Source organism: Aquila chrysaetos, chromosome 10 (assembly GCF_900496995.4).
Source record: "Aquila chrysaetos chrysaetos chromosome 10, bAquChr1.4, whole genome shotgun sequence".
Taxonomy (NCBI): Eukaryota; Metazoa; Chordata; class Aves; order Accipitriformes; family Accipitridae; genus Aquila; species Aquila chrysaetos.
In genome coordinates, this window is record NC_044013.1 from 23,507,922 (window position 1) to 23,535,470 (window position 27,549).

Below are 27,549 nucleotides of genomic sequence, written 5' to 3' on the forward strand. Positions count from 1 at the left end.
AAGAGAAATATTCACAATGATGATACAGCATCTATAACAACAACTACTAGAAATGAAAAAATCCACAGTAGCCTAACTCATGATGAGACAGTCAGTAATAACCCAACTTCATTGCTAGGCAGAGACACTATTAACTTGTGACCCAGTAAGCTGGCAGCTGTGAAATAATGTTTTTATTTAAAAACAAACAAACAAAACAACCCAAAACCCAACAAAACCCACCACAAAAAGTAAGACTGAACATGTTGCTTATAAAATGTTTACACCCAGTTCACCAATTTGTGTAGTAATGATGCTTAAAGTATGTTTCTCCTGAATGGCTTTGAGATACTAAATGCAAAACAAGAATTAGAGGACTTGAAAATAGAGAGCAGATAATTGCTACCAAAAAAAAGATGGTATCAGCATATTGCACATACCCAATGAAATCCATATGGCCATGGCTATTTTCAGCTATCTCCATAAATTCCATTTGGTGCTTTCCTCCGAGTTTATACATTCATGTTTTCAATTAAATTTCCAGCAACTGTTTGTGTTTCATGGCACAAAACGGGGCCACGTTAAACTCGGAAATAAAGTAAATCAGCACTGTGGTAGCTGAGAGCGTTGCTGCAGTCTAAATGAGGTAAAGCACACATATTCTGGAAAGGCCATAAAGGAGCAAGTGCAAGACTATAGCTGGGGATAGAGGGCATAAGAGAAAGAGGGGGACACCTAATGAAACTACTTTGTGGGATGAAGTAAAACAGAAAGGTATCCTCCAAAACTTCCTTGTACAAAGTTTTCTAGCTTTCATGAGGAATAAAGAAAGGGCCTAGACTCAGCAGAGTTACCTGAGTATGCATCTGACTTATTAATGGGCTTTTCAGTATATTTTGAGAGTTCTCGTGCATATCATGACTCTTTTGACATTTATTTTTATGATTATATCAGATTCCTGCTCTGGAAATCTTACTTTCCCAAATTTGCTGTTGTAGCTTCTCAAAAAAAAATTGTTTTGCTATTTTATGAACTGAAATATCAGTTTTGTCAAAGATTATAAATAGAAAAACTTGGTTTCTTTATTAAAAGATGCAAACATTTGTTTTTCTGCTGATTTTTTCCATTAGTTTTTCTAATGGAAAACGTTAACCAGATAGTATTTTCAAATATTTTTAAAATCCAGAAAACCCCAGTTCTCCACACAAAAAGCCTTGTGAACATCACATGATTGGAATGGTGGAGTCTCCAAAGTGTCTAAGTAATCTTTTCCAATCAAAGTAATCTTTTCTGCATCACAAGATGCACACCAAGAAAGGTGTGGACAGGTATACAAAAATACATGCATACATAAATCACAAAATACAAAAAGTCTTAGAAGTTTCTGACAGAGAAAATACAGGGACAGCAGAGAAACCCCTACAGCAAAAGCTTGCAAACAATGACGTAAGGAAGAGCTTTATATGTTTCACTTGCAAGACTGGATATACCTGTTAATGTGGTTGGGAGAGTTGTGCACCCACTCTCTGCTATACAACAGGGAGCACCATCCCGAAAAAACCTAGTGGAGAAACACAAGAATATGATACTGCCATTTTTTACCCCAGGAAGTCTGACACTTACTGTATGACCAACTATGACAAACTCTGTAAAGAAAAGGAGTTGAGATTAGGTCTTCCCAGGGTGCCTGTTCTGATGGAGCTGGAAGGAAACTCCTGCTGATGCCTGATGAGAAAGTGAAATTGAAAATGTATGTCCTCTTGTAAACACAGGCAAAATGGAAGATACAGGGGCAGGGAAGAAGATACAGTTCTCTGAAGCCCAATAATATAATCAAATATAAGATCAAGTTGTCCCAAGAGCAAGATTTATTAGCCAATATGCAAATTGCCAGCAGGGCCTGAACCTTCTCAGATGAAGGAGGACATCATGTTTTTCTCATGATCTTTTTCTGAGTTCATAGTACCCACAGCTAATGAGAGGTTCAATTTGGAATTTCCTCCCTGGCAGCTCTTTGAAGTCAAAAGCACAGACAGATTATAGGTAAGGAGACTCGTACAGATAAAGATGATGTGAAATTGGAATTTTTGAAATATAAGCTGAAGTCTTAGGCTGTATTTACATGACTGTGAAAACACTTCTGATATGACATCTGATGGGCATTGGTGATAGAGCAGAAACCTGGAGACAGGAGAAACTAATCTTTCTCTCCCTCTTTGTGTCTTTCCTGAAAAAGCTTCTAGCCCTGCATGGCTTCCTGGCTTCAAAACCCCTCTATGGCTGCAAAGGAAACTCTGAAAACTTGACATTTTAACACTAGAACCCAATTTCCTCTTGTTTGGACCTTGACTCCTGATTTTATATACACGTATACATATCTACAAATATGCACATTGCCAGCTAGAACATTATATGTTGCCTACATAAGGAATCCTATTAGGACGCTGAAGTGCATGAATTTTAACATACTAAACAGCTCAGTGCTTCAAGATGTAAGCTTTTGAGGGCAATTTGTAGCAAATGGCCACATGCCAAACAAACTGCTGTGCAACAAGTGACTGATGTCTCTGCTGATATCCCCTGTTTCTCTGCCAGCATCCTGCAGTAAACTGGCAGCTCCACTCAAGTGAATGAGGCTGAGAATTGATATCTGCTGGGAATCTGCCTCTTCTCAGCCATGTATTTCTTTGGGCAGCCACTCGCAACTAAAATTTACTTTTGGAGAACTGAGGTAGAACTGTTCCACATGTAAATATAGCCACTGAAATTTGTCCTCCTGACCCCCCAAATTACAGGGATACTTAAAACCAGAATGCTGCTGAGGCTTTTTCAAGCCAAAGAAATAAAGCTTATTTATAGCAGTTAGGCACCTAGACCTCCTGTAAAAATTATGGCACTCCTAGTTTGAGAGCCAACAGCCTGCATTACGACAGGGGGAAAAAATAAAATGAAAATAAAATATAAAAAATAATCAAACAATGAATTCTTCACTATTGGGACTGAAGGACTATTGCTTCTTGGAGTAACTCCTTGAGATGCCAATATTAAGATGCAGATTGAAAGGCAAGCCTGGATAGAGGAAATTAGCTGGTGACAATTTCTATATCTACATTCACACAGCAGCTTCATGGCAAAGCTGAATATAAGACAGAGGTGTTCTGAAAAAGTCCAGCATGACGCTCACCTGCCAGCAGGCACTCTTCTGGAACCAGATTCTCCTCCCGTCAACTCCTGAGGCACCCAGTACCAAAATTTCAGTGCTCATGTAGGAAGACACTCACATCATGAGGTTCATGTGCTGGATGAAACAGAGAAGTTTCTATATTTTGGCCACTGAACACAATGTATTTTAAGAACATGTTAAACGTAAGAAATATGTTGAGGGAGATAAATGGATGAAATAGGCGACCAGTCCTAGCAGCACTAATGCAATTCAGAATGTGCAAGAGCAGCTAAAAATGCTTCACAGTTAATGACAATAAACAGAAAACAGTGATTTAGATAAAAGTTTCCATCCCACTTCATCAAGCACAGGTACCATATTCCCTGAATTATCTTGTTTAAGTGAGGTAACTTCTAAAGAGAAATCATCAATGCTATTACTTTTATAGCATGTGGAGTACATTGCACATACATGATCTGTGTAACACTTTGAAGGAGAACTCAGGAGAAACAGAAGGCTGAGTCATAAAATATGGTAAAATTATGGCTTATAAATAGATGTAAAAATAATTGCCATAGTTTTCAGATGTAGAAAGTTCTGTAGATAGGATTCAGAAAGGTCAGTCCTAGCTTTGAGAAACTTCATTATAAACAGTTCATTTAAAAAAAATTAATGATAACATGAAATTATATTACAGATATTGCATTAGTTACAAATATAGTTCTTAGTAGAACTGGACAACCCAGGCCATCTGCTCAAAGTGCCAAGGACATCCACTTTATTTCAGCAAACATAAATAAAGATGTGCTATAAAGACAGACCCACTGCAGGTTAGTAGATTTGCTGTTAAAAAGTGAAACCTGTTTGGTTTCCAAGCACCTGGCTCCTGCAGCTTTATGAATGAAATGAGTGAGATAACAGTATTTAGTAATGAGTCCTCACCAGTTTGATCTGATTTTTTGTTGTCTTGATATTTATTAACATGATTACCTCTGAAGGGAGAGAAAAGAAATATTTATTTTTTATGTAAGCATTTTACGTGAATTGCACCAAGTTTAACAGTTGCCAGTTGTAAAACAGCAGAATATTTACAGCAGGCTCTAACAGCAGCCACAGCTTATGGAGACTGCCCCTGGCAAGCTGTTGAAGTTTCTCCTTGAACGGGTCTTAGCTAAACTGTAATGAATAAAATCATACCTTCATTGCACAGCAATCTGAGTTGGGAGGGGGGGTTCTCTTCTATTTTAGATTTTTTTAATTTATTTAAATGCAGCATTTCAAGTCCCTCTGCTGAGTTTTTACAAAGATCTGAGAAACAAAACATCAATCTGAAAGATTAAAAAAATACACTCTGTCTGTTTCTATGGTTATTTTAAATCAGTGTTATGCAGGCTTTGACAGGGGTCTATTAAATCAAAAGCCAAAGATTGAAGTGGCAGTTCCAGTAGAATTGAATGAAAGCTAAAATAACTGCGGTCAAAGAAAGGGTCAAAGCCTATGTATTGCTTTAAGAGCAACTTTCCTTTATTTGTAGCAATAGTTTTTAAGCTGCTAAATATTCTGAGTAAAGAAAGATGCAAATGAAAGACACTGGGCTGAGGCCCAATCCAACAGCACCCTTCCCTGGTCTCAGGGCCTCTGGACCTGGCCCAGTATCACAATCGTATAACCTCTGCAGACATTTTTCTCTAAAACTGTGTGCCCTACGTACCACCGCAAGTGATTTCAGTGAGAGGCTGATACTCATCTTCGAGGAGGCTCCACCCCCCTCCATTTCAGGTTCCTTGCTTTGGTACATTAAGAGAGCATGAGTAAAAACACAAGAATGGCCACACCATGTCAGACACAGTCCACTTAGCCAAGAAGCCTATTTGCTGTAAGAGATGATTCAGGAAAGAATATAAAACCAGGAAAATGTATTCTCATGGGTTCCAGCCTTAAACAATAGCAGCTTTTTGAGATAAAATTCAGATACACACAATGGTGTTAAAAAAGCTATTGATCCACCATGACTTCGTGAAAGATACTTTCTCTGTTTTTCTAAGACTGTTGTCTGATAACTCGGTGGAAAATCCTCAAGACTTTTCTTGAGAAACATTGAAATTTCTAATTAATTTTTTTTAGATCTTCATGCCATTACTGATCTTAAAGACCTCCTATCCTCTCACACTGTGAGAATTTAAACAAGCCTGTGCAAGACTCTCAGTGGTACTCTGAGCTGTGAATGTGTCTTCATTTCTCCACTTTGCATGAGTCCTCCATCATACTCGTTTAGTGATACCTAAAGCTGTATTAATACTACAATATAGCAAAGGCCACAGCATTGCAAGAGCACAGATTTTCAGAGGAAAAAGGTCAAAATCAATCAAAGAAATTCCACCACTTGCAAAGAAGCAACTCTGTCAGAGTGACATTAGAACTGACGGTCGTACAATAGTCACTGTCAACATCTAAAAGTACCTGATGATCTCCTGGCAAACCTCACAGCAAACCTTTGTCAAGATTGGTCGGGAAAGTGAACCAGGAGTAGAGTCTGCCATGTTTACAAAAACATTGTTTGTTTATAAAGTGGTTTATTTTTCCAATTCAGAAACATATGCAGTAAGAAACAAAATGGATTTCATGTTGCACCTGTCACCATGAATTAAAGACTTTCTTCAATGTAAATGTTTTACAGCAAATCACTTAACTGGTCAAATGGATGCGTTGGCCATTTTGCCTTTTCTTCCAAGCTTCAGCCACTTTTCTCTCACCTAAAGACCAAGTAACCTGGTTATCTGACCAATATCTTTAATTCCTGATTTAGATCCGAACTGCAATGGCTCTGCAGTAATGTCGTGGTTTAACCCCAGCCAGCAAGTAAGCACCACACAGCTGCTCACTCACTCCCCCCCCCACCCAGTGGGATGGGGGAGAAAATCGGGAAAAGAAGTAAAATTCATGGGTTGAGATAAGAACGGTTTAATAGAACAGAACAGAAGAAACTAATATGATAATGATAACACTAATAAAATGACAAAAGCAATAATAAAAGGATTGGAATGTACAAATGATGTGCAGTGCAATTGCTCACCACCCATCAATTGATGCCCAGTTAGTCCCCAGGCGGCGATTCCCCGCCCCCACTCCCCCCAGTTCCTATACTAGATGTGACGTCCCATGGTATGGAATACCCCGTTGGCCGCTTTGGGTCAGCTGCCCTGGCTGTGTCCCCTCCCAGCTTCTTGTGCCCCTCCAGCTTTCTCGCTGGCTGGGCATGAGAAGCTGAAAAATCCTTGACTTTAGACTAAACACTACTTAGCAACAACTGAAAACATCAGTGTTATCAACATTCATCTCATACCAAACTCAGAAACATAGCACTGTACCAGCTACTAGGAAGACAATTAACTCTATCCCAGCTGAAACCAGTATACAGCTGCTTATGCTATGGGTTTGAATTTAATCCTGAACCTCAGAAGACTTTTCTGATAAAATTTTCATGCAAATTTGGTAGGAAAGTATCTGTTTCAACAAAATAATATTTTTCTGTTGAAAATCCATTTCTTTACATAATCCCTAACCATTTTTATTCATCTACTGCTGAAACGGAACTGATACCCTTTGTGCTACCAAAAAAACTCCATCCTCTAATCCAAAACATGTATGGAAAGATTTCCCAGAACCAAGCAAAGACCAGCAAAACTCATCAAAAGAGATGCCAGAAGTTCTTGAAAACACATCAAATATCTGTGATAGGCTTTATAAAGGGAATTTGTTTAAAATAATTCTAATGATAACTGTAGTATTTTCAGAAATTAGGCTTTATAAAAATCAAAAGAAACAGGGTAATGTGCATTTACCTGGATTTGAAAGGAACCCAGTGGAACAAATACAAGAAGTGTTATTGACTCTGCTTCTTTTAATTAGTTTAAGCCCCAAATTTCCAATAATACACTATATGGGCTCCCTCCTTCATTGCGGCAGTTGATATTGTTCTGTTTTCAAAGGCATTGCTAAATGCATATGGCATGTTTTGAACTATAGTCTGCCTTCGTTGCCCAATGAGATGTCATTTAAGAGGGAATTAACAAAGGTTAGGAACTAACATAGGTTCCTGGCCAGCAGTTGCTAGTAGAGGAGAAAATAGAAACTTCTCAAGTGAAAATACTAAAATTTGTGAAACAAATGCTTTCAGAGCAGGGTTGGAGGGGAATGTTCTTGTGTGCAAGAATCAAGTGTCAGAACTATACATATACATATATTTGAAGAAGAGTCCTGGGAATAGAGTCTTGGAGGACTTGAACAATTAAAACAGAAGGCATGACTGGAAGCAGTAACCGCATCTGAGCCGCTCATTCCTTGAAGGGGAATTTGCTAGGACTGGCAGCAGAGCTGCCTGAGTGGAGGGTTTGTGTCTTTTCTTTCACCTTGCCTCTCAGATCTCTGTGACCCTCAGGGACTGACGCAAGGCTTGTTCACTTGGTTTAGTTTTTATCAAAGTTTCCTTCTCCCCTGACAGTTTCTTATATGTTTCTGGTGGCATCCAGCAGTGATTGTTGTTTTGATATGGTGATAGTTCTTCATGCTGCATGCTAGATAGCTCTGAATAGTTTCTGCCTGTTAACTTTTGTGTACTCCCACAGTAATAAGCAGTTTTTAATTGAGTCATTAAATAAACCTGTAAAATTCCTTGTATAACACTTTTTAGGACTGCTTCATCTGGACCTTCAGAAGGCTAAAAACTCTAGTTGTAGTTTACAGTATGGGGAAAAGCAACTGTCTGAAGTCTAGAAAGCCTTGCTTTAGCATATAGAAAAAATTAAAACAAAAGTAACATTTAAAACATCTTTTTTTTAAGCAGAGATTATGTACTGAGAGCACACTCTAATATTGCAGAGGACAACTGCCAAAATCTAGCCAAAGACTGTCCTTCCTTTCTTCCGAAGAATAAGAAATGAATTGTCCTTATTCAGATAAATGTTGCAGAGTTGTCAGTTCATTTAAAATAAAAAATTATTCTGTCACTTAGATTATATTTTTCTTAGGACTTTGCTAGTTTTTCTGTAGTCAGCACATGCAGTTGTGTGCATGTATGACTTCTGACAAAACCAGATCTTCTCAAAAAATACTGCTTTGTTGTTGTTTAAGGCATGCAATATTAGGGCTTTTATGGACCACAAAGCTGACTGCTAGCCTTTATTTTAAAAAAAAGAAAGGAAGGGATGGGAAGAAGATTTTATTTCAGAACCATCAGGATTTTTGACATTTGAAACTTTTTCCTAATTTTTTTTTTTTTTTTTTTTTTAATTAAGCTCAAAGTATTCAGCAGTTTTGAGCCAAATACAGAACCAGTTTGGGATTATCCAAGTCTGTTTATAAGCTCTTTTCCTGTAATCACTCTTCTTTCCAGTTCTCAGCCTTTCTACAAGGTGTTGAGTTGCGTCTGTGCTGCATGACTTGGTATCATCATGTAGTCTTTCAGGCTTTTTCCTTAAAGGGAGAAGCTGATGAGGTAATCCGAGAGGAAATGCATCAGGGATGCCAAATGGGGCAACTTGCTTTGGCAAATCTTCATTATTCTTGAAGAAATTGGGTGGGGGGGAAGCAGATGGCTTTGTGTGAGGAGAATGATAGGGGAAAAGGGGGTCAGAAACAACACCTCAGCACAAGGAATCTGTTTTTGTGAGGATCTCCTCACATTCATGTACTATAAACACCATCAAGTAGTGTGAAGAGTTGAGACTGTCTCTGTTGCCTCTTTATGAAGCCAGCTCCACCTTGGCCTGGGTTTGCACAGGGGACAGGGAGTTGTGTTCAGCATTTGTTGGGCTTTGCTTTGGCAGTGATGTGATTTACAAAAGCTCTTCTACACTCTCCTTCGGAGCTGTGAGGGATGTGCAGCCTCCCCAGGGACCTGCTCTAGGCTCAGCATGCTCAGGAGCTGGCTGGGAGGGAGCTTCCTTCTGCATGGGGGGATTAGGCAGGAGAGTGAGTGTTCTGGCTAACGGTGACAAATATAACCGTGCAGTATCCTTTTGCCAGAGTAACTAATGACTATGCATTAATATGCTTAGGAATAGTCCTGACTTCCTCTTACAGATTTTTTTTGCATCTGATTTTGATTTTTTTATGCTGTGATTGCTGGTTCTAATCCAGTTCCTGATGAGATGGAGTATTAGATTGAGTTCTGACATCTGAAATTAAGACTAAACTCCTGTAATATTTATGGCAGTACAGAATAATGAAAGCATAACGCACTACCAGCCAGCAAATTAGAGATATGGCAATACTTGGATCTGGAAGTCTGGCCTTTTTATGTGACATTGGTAGAAATATGGATTACTTTTGGCTACTTGGGTGTAGGCTTCCAGCTGCAACTTCACTGAATTGTCATTGTTACCCCTTGTTGTTTGAAAACAAATTTGGAAGCCTACCTTATTCCTGAAAAACAAACCCAAATTTCTTACAAGAAAGAAGGGTAAGATTTTAAACATACATAATATGAAAAGCCAGTTTTCCAAAGCTGAGAAAGCCCTATTTTATAGATAATCCTTTGCTCTTTCAAAGAGCCTGACCTTGGGTCTGGCTGCAGGACGCGTTAGAAAATCCTAGCTAGGACTTAAAATACATTTTGCTCCCAGTTGCTGTGCAAAAGGCACCCATACATAGCCACAGTGCATCTAAGGAGTAGCCTCAATGTTAGTATGGGTACAGTTAAATACACAGTGATATTCTTCAGTTCATGAGCAGAAATCTATCTGTGTCCAGAGCATCACACTGGAGACCCTTTCCTTATAATCATAAAATACAGGAGAAAGCTTAGCCATTTAAAACCCAAATATTTGGCACCTCTGGTCTCATTGCTGCTCCTCCACAGCCATGCTGGCTTTTAACTTCCTCTTTTTATTAAACTATTAAATTGGGAATTTTTATTACTCCCAATTTAGCACTTCCAATAAAAAGTTACTGTTAAAAGCCTCTGTGGGTACTGAAACTTGCAGCTGTGATTGCTCTGGATGGAAATAAAGACAAACTCAGCTTTTAGAGCTTGCCTCTGTCAGGTGGTGGCTCCAAATCAGAGGGAGCTGGGTGGGATAGCAGCTGGGAAGGAATTACAGCAGCAGGAGGGGGATGAGGAGAAAGGATAGAAGGTGGCAGCAGAAGAGAAATATTAATTATGTGTTTGTGGTGCCGCTATAGTTAGAATATGAAAATACCTCAAAGTTTGGAAATAATCAAAAGCCACTCACTGCTTTGATACAGTAGTTATTTAAACATGGCATTAGTATTTAGTTGTAGTGGCTTGAACCTCATTGGAGACTTTGAATAATTTTGCCATTAATGGCAAGGTCTGTAGTATTCAGTGGTCCTGACTAGTGTGTATCTCAGAAAAATTGTAGCAGCAGGGTGAGATAGCATGTTGCTACAAATCCTGGAAAGTGGGTATGTGAGACTATTACTAACTGTAAAGAGCAACTTAACGTCTTGAACTGGGGATTCAAAACCACAATAAAAGAAATTGCCATACAAAGAAACTTCTGTTATATCCAGCTTCCTAAAAGGACATAATTCTCTTTAACACAGGGGGGGTGGAAAAATATAAAAGTGCAAAAATATATTTTTAAACTGTGTTTCTGCTGGAAATAAATGTTTTCATTAGAAAAAACACTGAGATGGAAACTCTGATATAATGACCAAGTTTTCTGTCTTTAGTCAGACTTTTTTACACTCCCTTTTTCTTTCTGTAAGTATAATATGTAGGAGGAAGATAGAACCATATTTTCAATTACTAAAGTTGAATTCAAAGTTACCTGACTGGACTGCAGAGGTCAGTCCTGGGATGAGAGGAGCATTGCAAGCATGAACAGTGTCTCCTGCAGGGCCTTGGAAATCTCCAGGAATAGTGCTCTTCTCTGCTGACTGCTTTTCTTTCTGCCTAGGAAATGAGGCTGCTTCCCTAGAGGGAGTTTATATGGCTTGTGATTTAATTTTTTGTTTTGTTCCAAAACAAAAACCGGAACCGTAGATGTGTAAGATAAAAAATCCTAATAGCATAAAACTGCCTGCTCTTTCATTATATATTTGATGACCAGAGCTATAGCAACTGAGCAGTTGGTCAGATATCTCAGTTTACAAAGCACTGCTGAAGGCTTGAAGAGAAAATATTCTTTCATTGAAGACAAAACTCCCTTTGACTTCTGCTGGGGCTGTATTTCATGCTTATGATCTGATGGTGCACTCAGTTATGTCAGAGAACGGGTCAGCTCCTCCAGATCCATTTTCAGAAAAGCTCCTCAGATTGCACCTTTCAGCAATGTGACTGAGTTAAATTTAGCTCCACTGATTTTGCTGAAATTTTCTTGAATATAACAGTGCTGAAATTAGATGATAAACTGTGGGGGTTCCCGACTCTGAATAACCTTTGGTGCTGTCTATCTTTCCCCAGTTCTCCTGTCTCTTCTTCGTATTATAAGCAATTGAAAGTCTACCTGAAGCCAAAGCCAGAATGTGCACACAGCATTCGGGCAACTTAGGATGCCTCTTAGGACAGCAGATTTTAAGTGATGGCGAGTAACAGCTTTCAGCAGTAATGCACATCTGCGGCAGTTTAGGAAATGACTGTGCTCCTGGCTCCCTGCTCTCCTGGAGGCTACCACTGCTGCACCTGGTCACAGGAGAAAGTGGGTGTCCACTAAGCTGTCCCAGTTTGGTCCTGTGCTTTTCTGTCAGTGGTGTATGCTAAGACATTTCTCAGACTTGGTCAATATTTGTGTTTCTCTCTGTGAATCTCCATCCATTTTGAATGGATGGTATTAGCTGGTGTTCAGGAAAGAGGCATATCAGTTAAAAATAGTTCATTTATTACACTGCCATTCTATTAATTGGCCTGATCTACAACACAGACTAACCAGTTTTTTCAAAAGGGAGAAAAAAGTGTATTACTACGGCCAATATTTAGATATACAGCAGTACGGCTGTCTGACTTAAGAACGCTGACTCGGGCATGCTTCTAGTGGGTGAGGAAAATACAATTGCAGAGAATTAGACCAGTGTAGAAGTGAACAAATATTTTGATGTGACCCAGTGAAAAGTTAAAGAAAATTATTCTGACGTAGGGAAAGGGAGAGAGCAATATGCCTTTATGATTGCACTAATCAACCACACTGTTTGTATTTCTCCAGGGCTAGAATCAGGGTGGGGGGAGGACAAGACTGATTCTTATGAATATTTAATATATATTTTTTTAAATGTTTAATCAACTCAGTGAATTAAGGAGACTTGCAATGAACAGATGAAGTATTAGACTCTGTGAAGACAAGCATTTAAATTAAGAAAACAGCATGATAAGATTGTGCAAGCTGAGTCCAAGAACCCTTGATCTAGAGATTTAATGGATGGAAAGAAGACAAGCAGGAATATATAAAAAGATCCTATTAGTGCCCTGGGGTTATCTGAGGAAAAAGGACTTTTCAGTGTGAGAAATTAATTTGAAAATGTTTACTTTTCATCCAGATATTTTATGAGGAACCCTACGGCAAATTACAGAAAGAATAGGAGATATAAAAATAAAACTGGGGAAGGAAGATACAATATTTTAGAGGTTCTTTTCCAGGATTTTTTCACATTCCTATACAGCATAGCTTTCTGCCTCTTGTAAAGGGAGATCAAAGCTGTAGGAGAAGCATAATCTAATGAAAGGCATCTGGGCCTTGGGATAAAAGGAGTAAGTGTCTGAAAAAGGCTGACAAGTGTATAGTTATTCCTCCTGTCAGATCTAACATGAAACTGGAGAAACAAGAACACAACCTGCACCAATCTACCTCTCTTACACCATCAGGAGTGGAGATCTGAAGCAGTGGGAGGACACACATGGATATATAGTCAGAGGGGAATAAAAATGCTGCTGTTGTACAATTGAAAGAAAATGGCCACAAACTTTCAAAATGTGTACTATTTAAGAACGAATGTGATCAAGTTTTTGATTTAAAACTAACTGAAATGCAATCAGAGAATGATTCATGGAAGGCAAAAAGCATTTCATTTTTGTCTGTCTTAAAACATAGGTTTTGGTTATTAATGTAAGTTTATAGGGCTGCCATATCAAAAACATTTCTAAGCTTATGTAATACGTAGCAAGGTCTCTGAAAGGTCACTTTCAAAAAGCTGGGACTTGATGTATATACTTTTAAAATAGTGCTACTATATCATTAAAGCTGAAATTTTGAGGAAGTATTAGCTTTTACTCTTTTACCTATTTTTGGATTTTATGTATAAGTAGCACAGGCACTATCATAAGGGCTGCTCAGGTCCCTGGACCATGCTGCCGGACTCTAGCAGCAGACAAATATTTCTTTTAGAAACTCTCAGAAATTCTCAGTGTTGAGAATAATTATGGATACACGTATTATGATTCCCAGCAGAGAATTAATGTTTTGCAATAATATCACTTCACCTTTTACCCAAGATTAAAGGGAAGTTGTTTGTGATCTGCCTTGTGATCCATGATCCTAGCTCTGCCTGTAAAACCATGATCTCTTGGTCTCATTGCCACCCTTCAACACTGAGATCCATGCCAAATTTTTGCTCCTCAGTATTCATTTTTGTGGGATTGTTTTTCTTAAAAAGAAAAGATGAATAGAAGGACATCTTCCTCCCTTCTGCTCCATGGGTGCCAGTACATAGCACACTTTGTACTCTGTTCTTCTCTAGAGTGCTTCATATTCTCTTCATCTTCCTTCCTTTCCTCCTCTCTTTTTCCTTGACTGGTATTTCTTTCATCTGTGCTTGAAATCCTTTACTTTTTCAGTCTCTCTTGTGTGGTAGAGACTAGGACTTCATGATCAAGGTAGAGAGAAGTCTTCAGCCCCTGCGGTGGCCCAGGTGCCTTTCATATTACTTCCTGGTCTGTTATTGAAACAACTTAATATTTCTCTACAAGTATCAGGCACTGCATCACTGTGCAGCAGTCTCCTGATGGCGAGGTTCATAACAGCACTGTTTCCACTAAGCTGCATTCTTTTAGAGCCAACAGTGTTTATGAATAAGCTGAGAAATTACTTGTTATATGTAGGGCCCTATATTTTTTTCATCTAAATCTTACCTACTGTTTTGTTCCCTGATCCCTTGCTGTTAAGCTGGTCTGGAATTTCTTATACCATCCATACTGTGAATATGATAAAATTATTTAGATCCTTTCAAATACTTTGTTTAGACATGCCTAAAGTTCATTAATGCATAGCCTGAATATTTGGTACACGTGAACATACCAAAAAAAAAATTTTTTAAATATCTCATTCAGCCCTTTGCTGTCTTGAACACTGAACATTTATTCTTTCCATGCTGTCTTATAAATTGTCTGTTTTCTATGTAAGAGGGATGGTCACGTGGTACAGAATTAGCACAAGCAACACGGTTACTATTTACATCAACCACTTCCTTGCACAGGACGCAGATAAGCAATGTTAAAGGAGTATATCAGGAGTCCCTGCTGGCTTCAGGATGCAGTGTTCATGCCAGAGCTCATTGAAGGAATTCTGAATTTGCAGCTCGGTCTGCTGATGAATTCACTTTCCTTCTGTCGCTCGCTTGTCTGTGTTTACTTTCGACAAATATTCTAGTAAATGATGGGATGCTTCCTGAAATTTTATAGAACGTTTCCAGAAAGTCATCTTCTCAGCCCATAACCATCAAATCTTGGAAGTGTCTTGCGCTCTTTATTTGTCCAAGTAAATTTCTGAGACGGAAATCTTAAAACAATGTGCTAGTTTGTTTTGAATTTAAAACAAACATAAGGAAAAGTCTGTTCCTGGGAAATAATGCAAATGGAAAGTGATAGCATCTGATAAATGGCTTATATTGAAATATTTGCACAAAAACTTCTCTGGGAACTGGATACAATTTATTCATGGACTCATGGAATAAAGACAGGACACTAACTCGTGACTTGACTTTCAGATATTGCCTTGGAGATTCTTACCAAAATATTTAACTTTTTCAGGCAGAAGTAAAGGTGATTGTGGAGAGGTTGAAACACCAAGTTTACTTCTCCTGTCTTCCAGGCCGGTCTCTTTATTCCTATCCCTCTGGACTCTAATCTCCCATTTGACCAATTAGGCACAACAGCACAGTCAGACTTAAAGGACTAAATGGCAGTATGAATGCCTCAAGCCCAGCTGAGAGGTTTGTGCATCACTCTTTCATCCTGGGAGGAAAAGAAAGAGAAAAATTCTGTCTCCAGCCTGCATAGTGTCCTAGTTCTGCCATCTTCTTATAGGGAATGGTACAGGCCTGTCTTACATTAGAGCAGAGTGCTGCACAGGCTTCGATTGCATGCTAGCCTAAAACTCTTTACCAGCTTTAATACCATGCATTAACAGTAATGGTTATGTGCATTCCCAAATAACTCTTTAAAGGGAAAGTGCAGATACGTTCAAAGTAAGCAATAAAAATACTTTTTCAGTGAAGGAAAAAAATCCTAGTGAAATATAATAACGAAAACGGTAAAGTTGCTTCAGGAGCAATAGGTCTTATCATAGCCTGTATGTAGTTGAACAGGGTGTGGTAGAGTATCCCCATACAATTATTTAGGCTCTTCACTTGTTTTAAGTAAGGGATCTGGAAAGTACCATCTGTCTCTACCATGTGCTGTTGTGTCCCACAGCAAGTGGCAGTGAGCGTGTGACCATGTTTATACGTAGATGTATAACTGGAAAAATTTGAGAGGTCTAGGATACTAACAACTTGTGGTTTTGCAGACTCTTCTATCTGAAAACACTTCTCTGGCTGCTCAGAATGACGTCCTCTGGGTCATTCTGGAGGAAATGAGGGGAGCTGGTGACAATGGTGATACCCATGTACAGCTGCTATTATCTTTCAGTTACTCTTTTAAATAGAAAATTTTGAAAGACATTTTCTTACACACCCAAAGAGTCTTATTTTCTCACCTTTTTAAAGGAAGGGGAAGGCATTTCATAACAGAAGTACTGATGTTGAGTGTCCTGGTTTCAGCTGGGATAGAGTTAATTGTCTTCCTAGTAGCTGGTACAGTGCTATGTTTCTGAGTTTGGTATGAGAAGAATGTTGATGACGCTGATGTTTTCAGTTGTTGCTAAGTAGTGTTTAGTCTAAAGTCAAGGATTTTTCAGCTTCTCATGCCCAGCCAGCGAGAAAGCTGGAGGGGCACAAGAAGCTGGGAGGGGACACAGCCAGGGCAGCTGACCCAAAGCGGCCAACGGGGTATTCCATACCATGGGACGTCACATCTAGTATAGGAACTGGGGGGAGTGGGGGTGGGGGAGATCGCCGCCTGGGGACTAACTGGGCATCAATTGATGGGTGGTGAGCAATTGCACTGCACATCATTTGTACATTCCAATCCTTTTATTATTGCTTTTGTCATTTTATTAGTGTTATCATTATCATTATTAGTTTCTTCTTTTCTGTTCTATTAAATTGTTCTTATCTCAATCCACAAGTTTTACTTCTTTTTCCCAATTTTCTCCCCCATCCCACTGGGTGGGGGGAAATGAGTGAGCAGCTGCGTGGTGCTTAGATGCTGGCTGGGGTTAAACCATGACAAGCTGTGTTGTGGTCCCTGAATGACCAACTCAAACGTACATTTATACAAAATGACAAAGGTCCTAAGGAAAAGGAAGTCCATAGTTTCTGGGTGAAGACTTTCACCATGATGCTAGACTGAGGTTTTGGCCCTTGCTCTCAGTCAGGCAGCATTAGCCTCCCAGATCGCCAGTGCTCTATGCTTAAAACCAGAATGGCAGCATTGTCTTAATCGATTTAGATCTTGTTTTCCCCCCAGATGATATCAGACACTTTCTAGTTTCAAATTCATTTCAAACACAAGTGAAGAATTTTTTAAAACCTATTTTCTCAAGTCCTTTTTTGGTGATTTCTAGACCTGGTCAGTTGAAATTTTTCCACCACTCTTTTGCCCATAAACACATACACACTATATACCCAAGTTCCTTTCCTCAGTTATCACTGTTTCTCAGTGATGATTCTTCAGCTCTCAGTTTCTCACACAGGCTGGCCCAACTGCCAAGAGGGTAGTGTTTCCTACCATATCACATTTTACAAAGCTTTCTCCACAGCCTGCTGTAAATGACAACTGCTGGATTTCTATCTGTAAAATTCTGCAACTCTGGCAAGACCATTTAATTTATTTGTGGTCATGGACGAGATGCCAGGTGGGTCTGTCCAGAGTAGGAAAAATTTCATGGTGCTGCAAAAATGCAGAAGTTGGAAAAAGCCAGGGACTGGTAATTCTATGTCAATAAATTTCAAGGTCATCTATAAGCGACAGTATATAATTAAAGGGCTTAATTTTACCACTGGCAACCTGATCTCAATTAAGCATTTAATCTTAAAATTCTTTAAATGAAAAAGAGCATAAAGACAACTGTTTTTTAAAATCATACTTTCAAGGAATTTTTAAGGTCTAGTCACAGGCTATCCAAACAGCATGATTTTCCACCTCTGATGTCTCCTGTTATTTGCAGCTCAGGCATTTTATTTATACATAACTACAACTCTCTCTACTCCTTCACCCCAAAAGAGTTCCTAATATTTAAAACATGCATTAAAGGGCTAGTGATAGGATGTTAAATCTATTTTTGTCCTTGTAAATACCGCTTTGCTCAGGGGAGTTGAAGCATTTTGGAATCCAACTTTATTTGGCATTCCTATTTTGGAGCAGGAATAGTCAAATGCCAGGCATAACATCTAAGCAAAGCAGGAGTTCCCTCCCAATGCACACCACTAGTATCATGCTGAGGAGAGTTATCTCTGCATGTAGCCTTCAAAAATAGTCAACTGCTGTTACCCCTGTCTCATGAATATTAGCAACAATATTACAATATTAGTAAATGAAAAGCAGCAAAACATGCTTCTGGAAAAACATATACTTCTCACTCCTCTCATAATATTTCTGAATGATTTGCATAGCAAGGAAGTTTCAGACCAATAATTCAGTGATAAAGATGGATATATTTTATGGAAATTTTATATCATTCCCTTGTACTAAAAGCAAGCAAGCTGCTATTTCTTATCACTCTTTCCTTTCTGTGCCTAGTGACAGCTATCAAAAAGCAGGTGAACTTTGAGCTAGCTCCTCAAGTTTCTTGTCTTTAACAGTTACCTCGATGAGGAAAGATGGTGGACCATCTTCACTTTCTCCAGGGTTCTACCTATGGGAGAATATTATCATACATGGAACTCAAAGACTCTACTGGCTCACTCTTCCCCTCAAGGTTTTCCAAACTGTTTTTTCCATCTGCTCCTACATATTTTTCTGAACACTCACATTTGTACTAAATATTGCCAGACACAAGGCAGTATTTTAAATGAAACAGCACATGCAAATGCATGCACATATATTTTTAGCAGTCTGCTTCTGTTTTTCTGTAAATAACAAAGCACAACAAAATTTAGGAAGAAAATCCAAATGCTGTTAATTAATTAAATAGAAACATGGAATGTGATAACAGAAAAAGCTATGAGTGCATGGGGAATGGTATTGGAATACCCAATGATCTTAAGAAATTGAAGAAAAGATCTGAAATAAACAGGTGCAACTCAGTGAGGATAAATGCAAAGCATTAGTTAGGAATAATCAACTAGAAAAAAAAAAACCAAAACCAAAACACCAACAATAGGGAGGAACAATGTGATAAGCACCAATTTTCCAGATAAGCATACCAGAGTTATGATAGATCACAAATTGAAATCAGCATTGTCATATCACTGCTCAAAAGCAAACATCATATTAGGAAACATAAATAAGTGTCTGTATTGGCTTTGTGTGGCAAGGTTTTGGTAGTGGGGGGGGTTACAGGGGTGGCTTCTGTAAGAAGCTGCTGGAAGCTTCCCCTGTGTTCGAGAGAGAGCCAATACCAGCCGGCTCTAAGATGGACCTGCTGCCGGCCAAGGCCGAGCCAATCAGCGATAGCGGTAACGCCTCTGTGATAACATTTTTAAGAAGGAAAAAGTTGGGACAGGCAGATTCGGCAGCCGGAGAGGGGAGTGAGAACATGTAAGAGAAACAACCCTGCGGACACCAAGGTCAGTGAAGAAGGAGGGGGAGGAGATGCTCCAGGCGCCGGAGCAGAGATTCCCCTGCAGCCCGTGGTGAAGACCATGGTGAGGCAGGCTGTCCCCCTGCAGCCCAGGGAGGTCCACGGTGGAGCAGATATCCACCTGCAGCCCGTGGAGGACCCCACGCCGGAGCAGGTGGGTTTCCCGAAGGAGGCTGTGACCCTGTGGGAAGCCCGCGCTGGAGCAGGTTCCTGGCAGGACCTGCGGATCTGTGGAGAGAGGAGCCCACGGAGCAGGTTTTCTGGCAGGACTTGTGACCCCGTGGGGGACCCACGCTGGAGCAGTGTGCTCCTGAAGGACTGCACACCGTGGAAAGGACCCATGCTGGAGCAGTTCGTGAAGAACTGCAGCCCGTGGGAAGGACCCACGTTGGAGAAGTTCGTGGAGGACTGTCTCCTGTGGGAGGGACCCCACGCTGGAGCAGGGGAAGAGTGTGATGAGTCCTCCCCCTGAGGAGGATGAAGCGGCGGCAGAAAACAACGCGTGATGAACTGACCGTAAACCCCATCCCCGTCCCCCTGTGCCGCTGGGGGGGTAGGTAGAGAATCTGGGAGTGAAGTTGTGCCCGAGAAGAAGGGAGGGGTGGAGGGAAGGTGTTCTGAGATTTGGTCTTATTTCTCATTACCCTACTCTGGTTGATTTGTAATAAAGTGAGTTAATTTTCCCCAAGCTCAGTCTGTTTTGCCCGTGACGGTAATTGGTGAGTGATCTCTCCTGTCCTTATCTCGACCCACAAGCTCTTTGTTATATTTTCTCTCCCCTGTCCAGCTGAGGAGGGGGAGTGATAGAACGGCTTTGGTGGGCACCTGGCAACCAGCCAGGGTCAACCCATCACAGTGTCATAAGTAAGATACATGAAGCAATTCCTCTATCCAGACTGATAGTGTGTCAGTTGGAATGTATCATCTGAGCACTACATTTGAAGAAAGATTCAAATCAACCACATAATGTCCATAGGAGAATGATAAGAACTACCAGAGACCCAACAAGACGTCACATAATCATAGCTTTATTGAAACATCTAAGAAAAAGACTGAAAGAATTAGGATTGTATATTCTCTGAAAGAGCCCTCGTCTATGATTCTGATTCTAAATCTCTATGTACAAGATACAAAGGGGAAGAGAAAGAGTTAATAAATTGTTTATCCTCTGAGGGCAGAAGAAGGAATAATGGGCTTACCATTCAGCAAGAGAAATTCAGGCTAGACACTAAGAAAACTTGTACAGTGAGGACAGTGGAGAACTGTGATACATTGCTTTAGCACTGAAGGATTTTGAAGAACATATTACAGGAACATTTATCAGGAAAAGCTTGGTAGAAGTTATCTTGCCTTGTGGAAAGGTATGGATTAGATGGTGTCTTGCGTTTTTTTCAAGCCAAACCTTCCCATAATTTACTATGATGTTTTCAAAAGCTGTGTGTTTGTCTGCAAATGTCAACATTTACTCCCATCCATGTTAGTTAGATTCATTGGTATTTTCTTCTTCACTTAAATCTTCTCTCAAAGCCCTGTGCCATGGTCACCCATCTTTATAGCTGAATAGAAAGCTGTGTGGACACTGTAAATATTTGCCCTTCCTCTAGACTGAGCCCAGCACCCTCACAGGAATCCCAGCCTCTGTAGCATAAGGAATAAGAAGTTGTGACTGGAAAACCAATCAGACAGAAACCTTCCACTGAGACTGGATGCTGTACTTATTTCCTTGGAGTGTTTACCACAGTAATAATTCACAGCTATGTTCAGTGGAGCTGTGTAAAGCTTCTTGGCTGCTTTCAGGGTTTCATTACAAAACTGCAACCACACAAAATTAATCAAATGTTTCAGCAGAGCAGAGTGTTTCGTATTAAGACTCTCCGATAAGGGGGGGGGGGGGGGGGGGGGGGGGGAGAATATTATTTTAGGTAGGAATTAAACAAAAAGTGACTTGATGTGTAACCACTTCAACTGTTAGCACCTCTGTGTTTTATCAGCAAAATGTGTTAGAAATAGGCTGGAACTGGAAAAAAATGGAATACAAATATCCAGTTTGAGAAGAGCTGGAGTTTAAAACTGAACCTGGATGTTCATTTTACAGATGAAGCATCTCTACTATTTGTCAAGCTACAGGCAAAACATCTAAGAACTTTGCTGACTTCCCTACTTAGAACAGTATTTACTAATAAATTAAAATGTTTAAAACTATCACTTTCAAGTTCCTCTTTCTTGTCTCTCTTGCCTGTATTTCTTCCACATTAGTTGTTTTCCTCCAAATTCCTGGACAGCTTCCACTGGAGTGGAATGGATCTCAGTCCTTACATTTTCATTTGTATTTTCCCCAGTCAACACAGACACTCCCTAACAAGCCATGCATCCAAAATACCAACTTGGCTGTTCATTTATTGTGTGAACTGGAGGAACTTCACCTCTCTGTTCACCTTCCTAACATATCCAGCGAAAGAGCTGGCTCTGAATACAATACCTCCTGAGATCTCCAGATTTTACTGCAATACAAATAACTCATAACGGTCCAAATCCACCAATCATGCACTCCTACAGAAGGAAGTTTGAGTCATAAATCCTCTCCACTTGTGCTCAGAAAGTTTGTTTGTTCTTACTTTATTTCATACATCACATGCTGTCTGCTGAATTCAAGGGCATTTTCCAAGTGGACATTTTTATGTAGGCCAAAGAGCTCTTAGACAACATAATAAAGTTAAACTAATTAACTGGACAGTGTCATTCAAACAGAAGATAAGAAGAGAGAATGAGGTTTTGTTGTATTCTTAACATGAATATAAGGAAGCATATTTAAAACAAATAAAGGTATAAATAGTATCCCAACTTCCAAGCCTGGGTTTTGTTTGTAATCTAGAGAATCAACAGGATAACAGTACATGGGTTTTGAAATGAACAGAGGGAAGGTGATGAATCACCTGCTATAAAACGCATTTAATCCACATGTATAACTTTTGTTATCAATAGTTGGAGGTATGCAGCTATATCAAATGAGAATGCATACTGGTGTCACTGTGTTGTGACACAATAGGATACAGATACATGAGGTACTTCGTATTACTTAAACAGGGCTATGAATTAGATTGCATGCATTAGATTTGTCTAAGAGTGTAGGGTATATGCTTTACAGGCTGCCACATGAGACAAAGGAAGTTAGTTGTGTTTTTTCTTTGTGGCCAGCTATAAAATTTGCAAAAGTCTGTCTGCACTTTTCTATCCATGGAGTTCTCTCATAATAGTTCCAAGTGACCTCCTTAACTTCACTCAAATTCACTTTAAGCATAAAGAAACTCTTGGCCAATCTGTAAAATAAGGATATGGCTTCCCCACATCAAACTCTCTGGCAAGGATTCACTTGGTAATTCTGTAAAGCATCTTAGAAGTCCTGGAAAAACTCTGCTGTAGGAAGGCAAAGTTAATTCCCTAGCAGGAGATACTACAAGCTATACATGTATGGTACTTTGGTTCCATGTACTTTTCAGGGTGGGGGCTAGGGTTGATGTTTTAGAAATAAAAATAAAATCTATGAATTTTTTACATGGGATATTTGATGGTCTTTTAAAACAAATTTCAGTGAAACTTATTTAAATTGAATTTCATCATTTGCATTAAAGAAGTCCAAAGCTGTACTGGTCCTCAGAATCATAACAGTATTTTAAAATAGCATTATCTGTGTATTTTACAATAATTGATTGTGTGTGTGACAATATTTGGCTTTTTTTTGGTAAAAAAATTTAGTTAATTTAAAAAAAAAAATCATAATGATTACATAAATCTCAGATTCCAGTAGGAAAAAGTGTTCAGAGTAAGCAGAGGGAAACTCAAGCCATCTTGAAAAGGATTTACAACCAACAGAACTAGCATATGTTCTGGGAAATTGGATTCACTGATTCTCTCTTAAATAAAGTCATCAAATCTACCTCTTGGCATTTCTACTGCAATCATCTAATTCTACTCTCATATAAAATAACTAATCAGATTAAAAAGAGTTAGGCACAAATTCTAATGATACAGTATACATCAAGTACTTTAGTGATTTTATGTATTCATAATAAATTAAAACAGTTTAAATAACAGCTTTGCACCAGACCCTAGTTCTGTATTAGTCATCATTAAAAATCAGAATATCACACATTAACTATTCCCTTAGAAAAAAGAAACCACTTGGGAACTGAGACAACACAGATCCTTATAATAAATGAAGCATATTCCTCATTCTGTCATCATTATATTTCTCATACTGTTGTCATTTCACTTTGAAATTGAGTGATGGAAATACACTGTCTTGTCCCTGATGTTATGGTTAGACTTAATTGGTACAATCGAATTGTATCAGAATTCTAACTCTGAGCTACTATAGGAAATAACCCTTTGATGAACAAGGGGGGGGCGGGGCAGGGGGAAACAAGCATGAAGCTTTCCCCATTCTCTGAGCAAACCCTAGCTTGTACCCCACACCAAAGTACAAGAGCAGGTACCGGTGTCTGTGTAAGGCAGGCTGGTCATTTTGCAGCTTTACATGCCTGGTGAGAATACCCCAATTGTCTTTCAGCCTACCCATGCACATAGCCTTACTTGCTCTACTAAGAAAGGTCCCCAGACTAGGCCTCAGCAATCAAGAAAGGAAAAGGCTCAGAAGACACCTTAAAAGTCTGTGATATTCATTCTTGCTCCACTCTCCAGAATAGGTTTTAAGCCCACACCTAGTCAAAACCACCTCTAGTTATTCCTCTCAGACCAAAGAGAAGAAGTCCTGCTATATGACTTCTGACCAATCACACCTCAAACACCTGAATTAAATACCAATTACCATCTCTAAATCCAATTCAAAGAATTATTGCTAGCAGCAAAAATGAGTTAGGTACTTATAAATAATAAGGAATTATAGCTTTTTTCCCCTAACGTTTTGTAAGTAGAGAAAGTAGCTATACTCACAGTGCTGATGAAAAGCAAAGATATAGCAGATTTTATGTTCTTCGCAAAATGCATCAAGCATCTCAATACTTAGTCTATCAGCTTTTCATAATGTATTCTGTCTACCTTAATGATGACACAGATAAGTCTCAAGTACTAGTCTTTGCATGCAGTGTGTTTGTGCAAGTTATAAGGAACTGACTAAATTAAACCTTTTAACTCTAAGCAAACTCAGAACTTGGTTTGATGCCTTAGTCCAAAACAGCAAACCCAATAAATAGGAAAAAACATCACAGCTAGTTTACTAAGACACCAGAAAGGCATTTTTAAATTAATAAAAAAGGGGAAGAAAGAACAGTTACTGCCTCCATATTTTAAGAACTTGTTATGCAATCTGCACCAAAATCTCTGTTAAAGCTCAGCTGGTCAAGCATGCTTCTGTTTATTGCATTTTTTTTCCAAAACAATAACTCTTTAGAGAAAAGGATCTGATGCATTTCTTCACTCAATTTTTTAAGTGTCCCATATTCAACAGCAGAGTCACTGGAAATTCTTCATCAAAAAGTATTAATATAAATTTTTTCCCCTAACTGGAGTTAGAAAAAAAATTAATATAAAAATAATCTATTTTATTTGGGGCTTGTGAAAATTAGAAACAATTTAAGAGTTTCCTCCAATCAAGCACAGGTGAATTTTCTTAACTATCAATTTTCTTTCTGGAAAGCCCATCCTATCCAACTCCAAATTAAGATGCTCCTGCAGCTTCCCATGCTATAATTGCTGAGTTCCTCAGTCTAATTTACTTAGTCTCAGAACACTAATACAGAGTGAGGAAGTACTGTAATGCTCATACTGCAATTAGTCACTGCAGGTGGGTTTCAGTGACCTAAACGCAGGCATGTAATGCCATTTAGATGCTCTAGGCTAACTCATCTGTCCCCCAGCTGCCACCCCCAAAAGGTGTGGGAGGATTGCCCATATCTCCCACATCACAAAGGTCTTTGGCAGCCTTTAATTGCCCTGAACAGCCTCACCTGGGACCTCTAGCCATGTGCCCTCCAGCTGTGGGCCCAGGAGCCCCATATAAGCTCAAACCTGGGCCTTCAGTCTCAGCTTAAGTCATGTTGTAGGTTCTCATTTCTTTTTTTGTTCTTATGGTGTTTGAATTTGACATCAGACCTGATTTGTTGCCTTGTTTTTGCTTGATACCAGTGATGGGAATAACTGCTGCTGCCACCCCCGTGCTCTCCTTGCCTGGCTCCAATGCTGTGGGACTGTGCCCTGCAGGGGAGCCTGTAGTCTGGCCAGTGCTGTGGCTGTCCTTGGCTCCCTGCTTGTCTTCCTTTAATAAAAAACTCTGTTCTTACGGTTCTCTTACATTATTAGCACCACACAGATGTCTGAGATACTCCCGTGTACCTGAATCTTACCCTATAATCCTTTCTTTTTGTGTCCTTTCTTTTTCTGTTTTGAAAAACCTAAATACTAGTATCCTACTCATGTAACCTTAGAGCTACTCAAGTCCAAATGTACACTCTCAACACCTCTGCTCAGTTGCTGCTGAACTATGGAGATACCTCAGCTTTCTAACTGACTCCGTTTTCATTACTGAAGCTCCATAGCCTTCAAACAGGCTCAGAAGTCAGGCTTTAATGGAGCTGACTTACTAAATAACTAACCATAATAGTGCTGCCTCCCTACCAGCACTGCCTACGGGGTTTCTTGGCTATATTCCCACTTAATAGCATTTTGGGCATCCCGCTCACCAGGTACTGCAATAGAGCCTATATGCTTACACCAGGGCTGTGGGTAGCAGTGTATTGCAAATCCTAACTGGTTTTGCAGTGCCTAAATTACATTCATCTGTGGTTACACTGAAACTGACAGTGTAGAAAAATTAAGTCCTCTCCCTTGAGTGACAGGTTGTACTGATCACTGAACCATACTTCTGTTTAGCTTTCTTGGTAGAAAATAAGCTTTGCCTTTCATTAACTGTCACTAAGTCTGAAAAGAAGAAAAAAAAAAAGGCTAAAATCAGGATAAGGGAATCATAATTCTGCTTTAGTGGATCACAGGATTTTTAGCATGGAAATTCTACTGGCTAATTTTTCTGTGTTATACTTGAGCTTACACTGCAGAAGAACAGGAGGCTCTGGGGACTGGATAATGGGGTCTTTTAGCACTGGGTCACTGCTGTGAATCCAGCTTGGGTCAATAACAATGGCAGTTTAGTTGCCCATGTTAATTTTGCTGATTGCCTCAGACCATGTCTGTAGAGGATCAATAGCTACAAACAGCCCATCACCACAACTGCCATTATTCAAATAAATTCATCAAGAATATTAAATACCAAACAAAAGGTGCAACAAATCTTATTCTCACTAACAGGCTACTTCTAAGACTAGATCTAAGCCTATAAGTGGGGTTCCTATAAGCAGGAAGAATATATATTTGCCCTTTCTCCAGTGTACATACAGCAGATAAGCAGTCATGACTCCATGACTTCAGTTTGGATATGCTTTTGCTTAAATCAAAGTTTTATCTTACACAGCCAAATAAGAGTTTCTTTTCCGAACATAAAGTTATCATTGAATAGGGAAGGATTTTTCTGTTAAGCTTAGTTTAATTTTATTAAAGGCTGTACTGTCAAACTTAAGATCTCAAGATTTCTTTGGTCTCAGTTAAGCTGTAAGGTACTAAATGCACAGCCAGACAATATTAACTATGCCATTGTGATGGGTTGACCCTGGCTGGTTGCCAGGTGCCCACCAAAGCCGTTCTATCACTCCCCCTCCTCAGCTGGACAGGGGAGAGAAAATATAACAAAGAGCTTGTGGGTCAAGATAAGGACAGGAGAGAGATCACTCACCAATTACCGTCACGGGCAAAACAGACTGAGCTTGGGGAAAATTAACTCACTTTATTACAAATCAACCAGAGTAGGGTAATGAGAAAGAAAACCAAATCTCAGAACACCTTCTCTCCACCCCTCCCTTCTTCCCGGGCACAACTTCACTCCCGGCTTCTCTACCAACCCCCCCCAGCGGCACAGGAGGACGGGGATGGGGTTTACGGTCAGTTCATCACGCGTTGTTTTCTGCCGCCGCTTCATCCTCCTCAGGGGGAGGACTCATCACACTCTTCCCTGCTCCAGCGTGGGGTCCCACCCACGGGAGACAGTCCTCCACGAACTTCTCCAACGTGGGTCCTTCCCACGGGCTGCAGTTCTTCACGAACTGCTCCAGCATGGGTCCTTTCCACGGTGTGCAGTCCTTCAGGAGCACACTGCTCCAGCGTGGGTCCCCCACGGGGTCACAAGTCCTGCCAGAAAACCTGCTCCGTGGGCTCCTCTCTCCACAGATCCGCAGGTCCTGCCAGGAGCCTGCTCCAGTGCGGGCTTCCCAC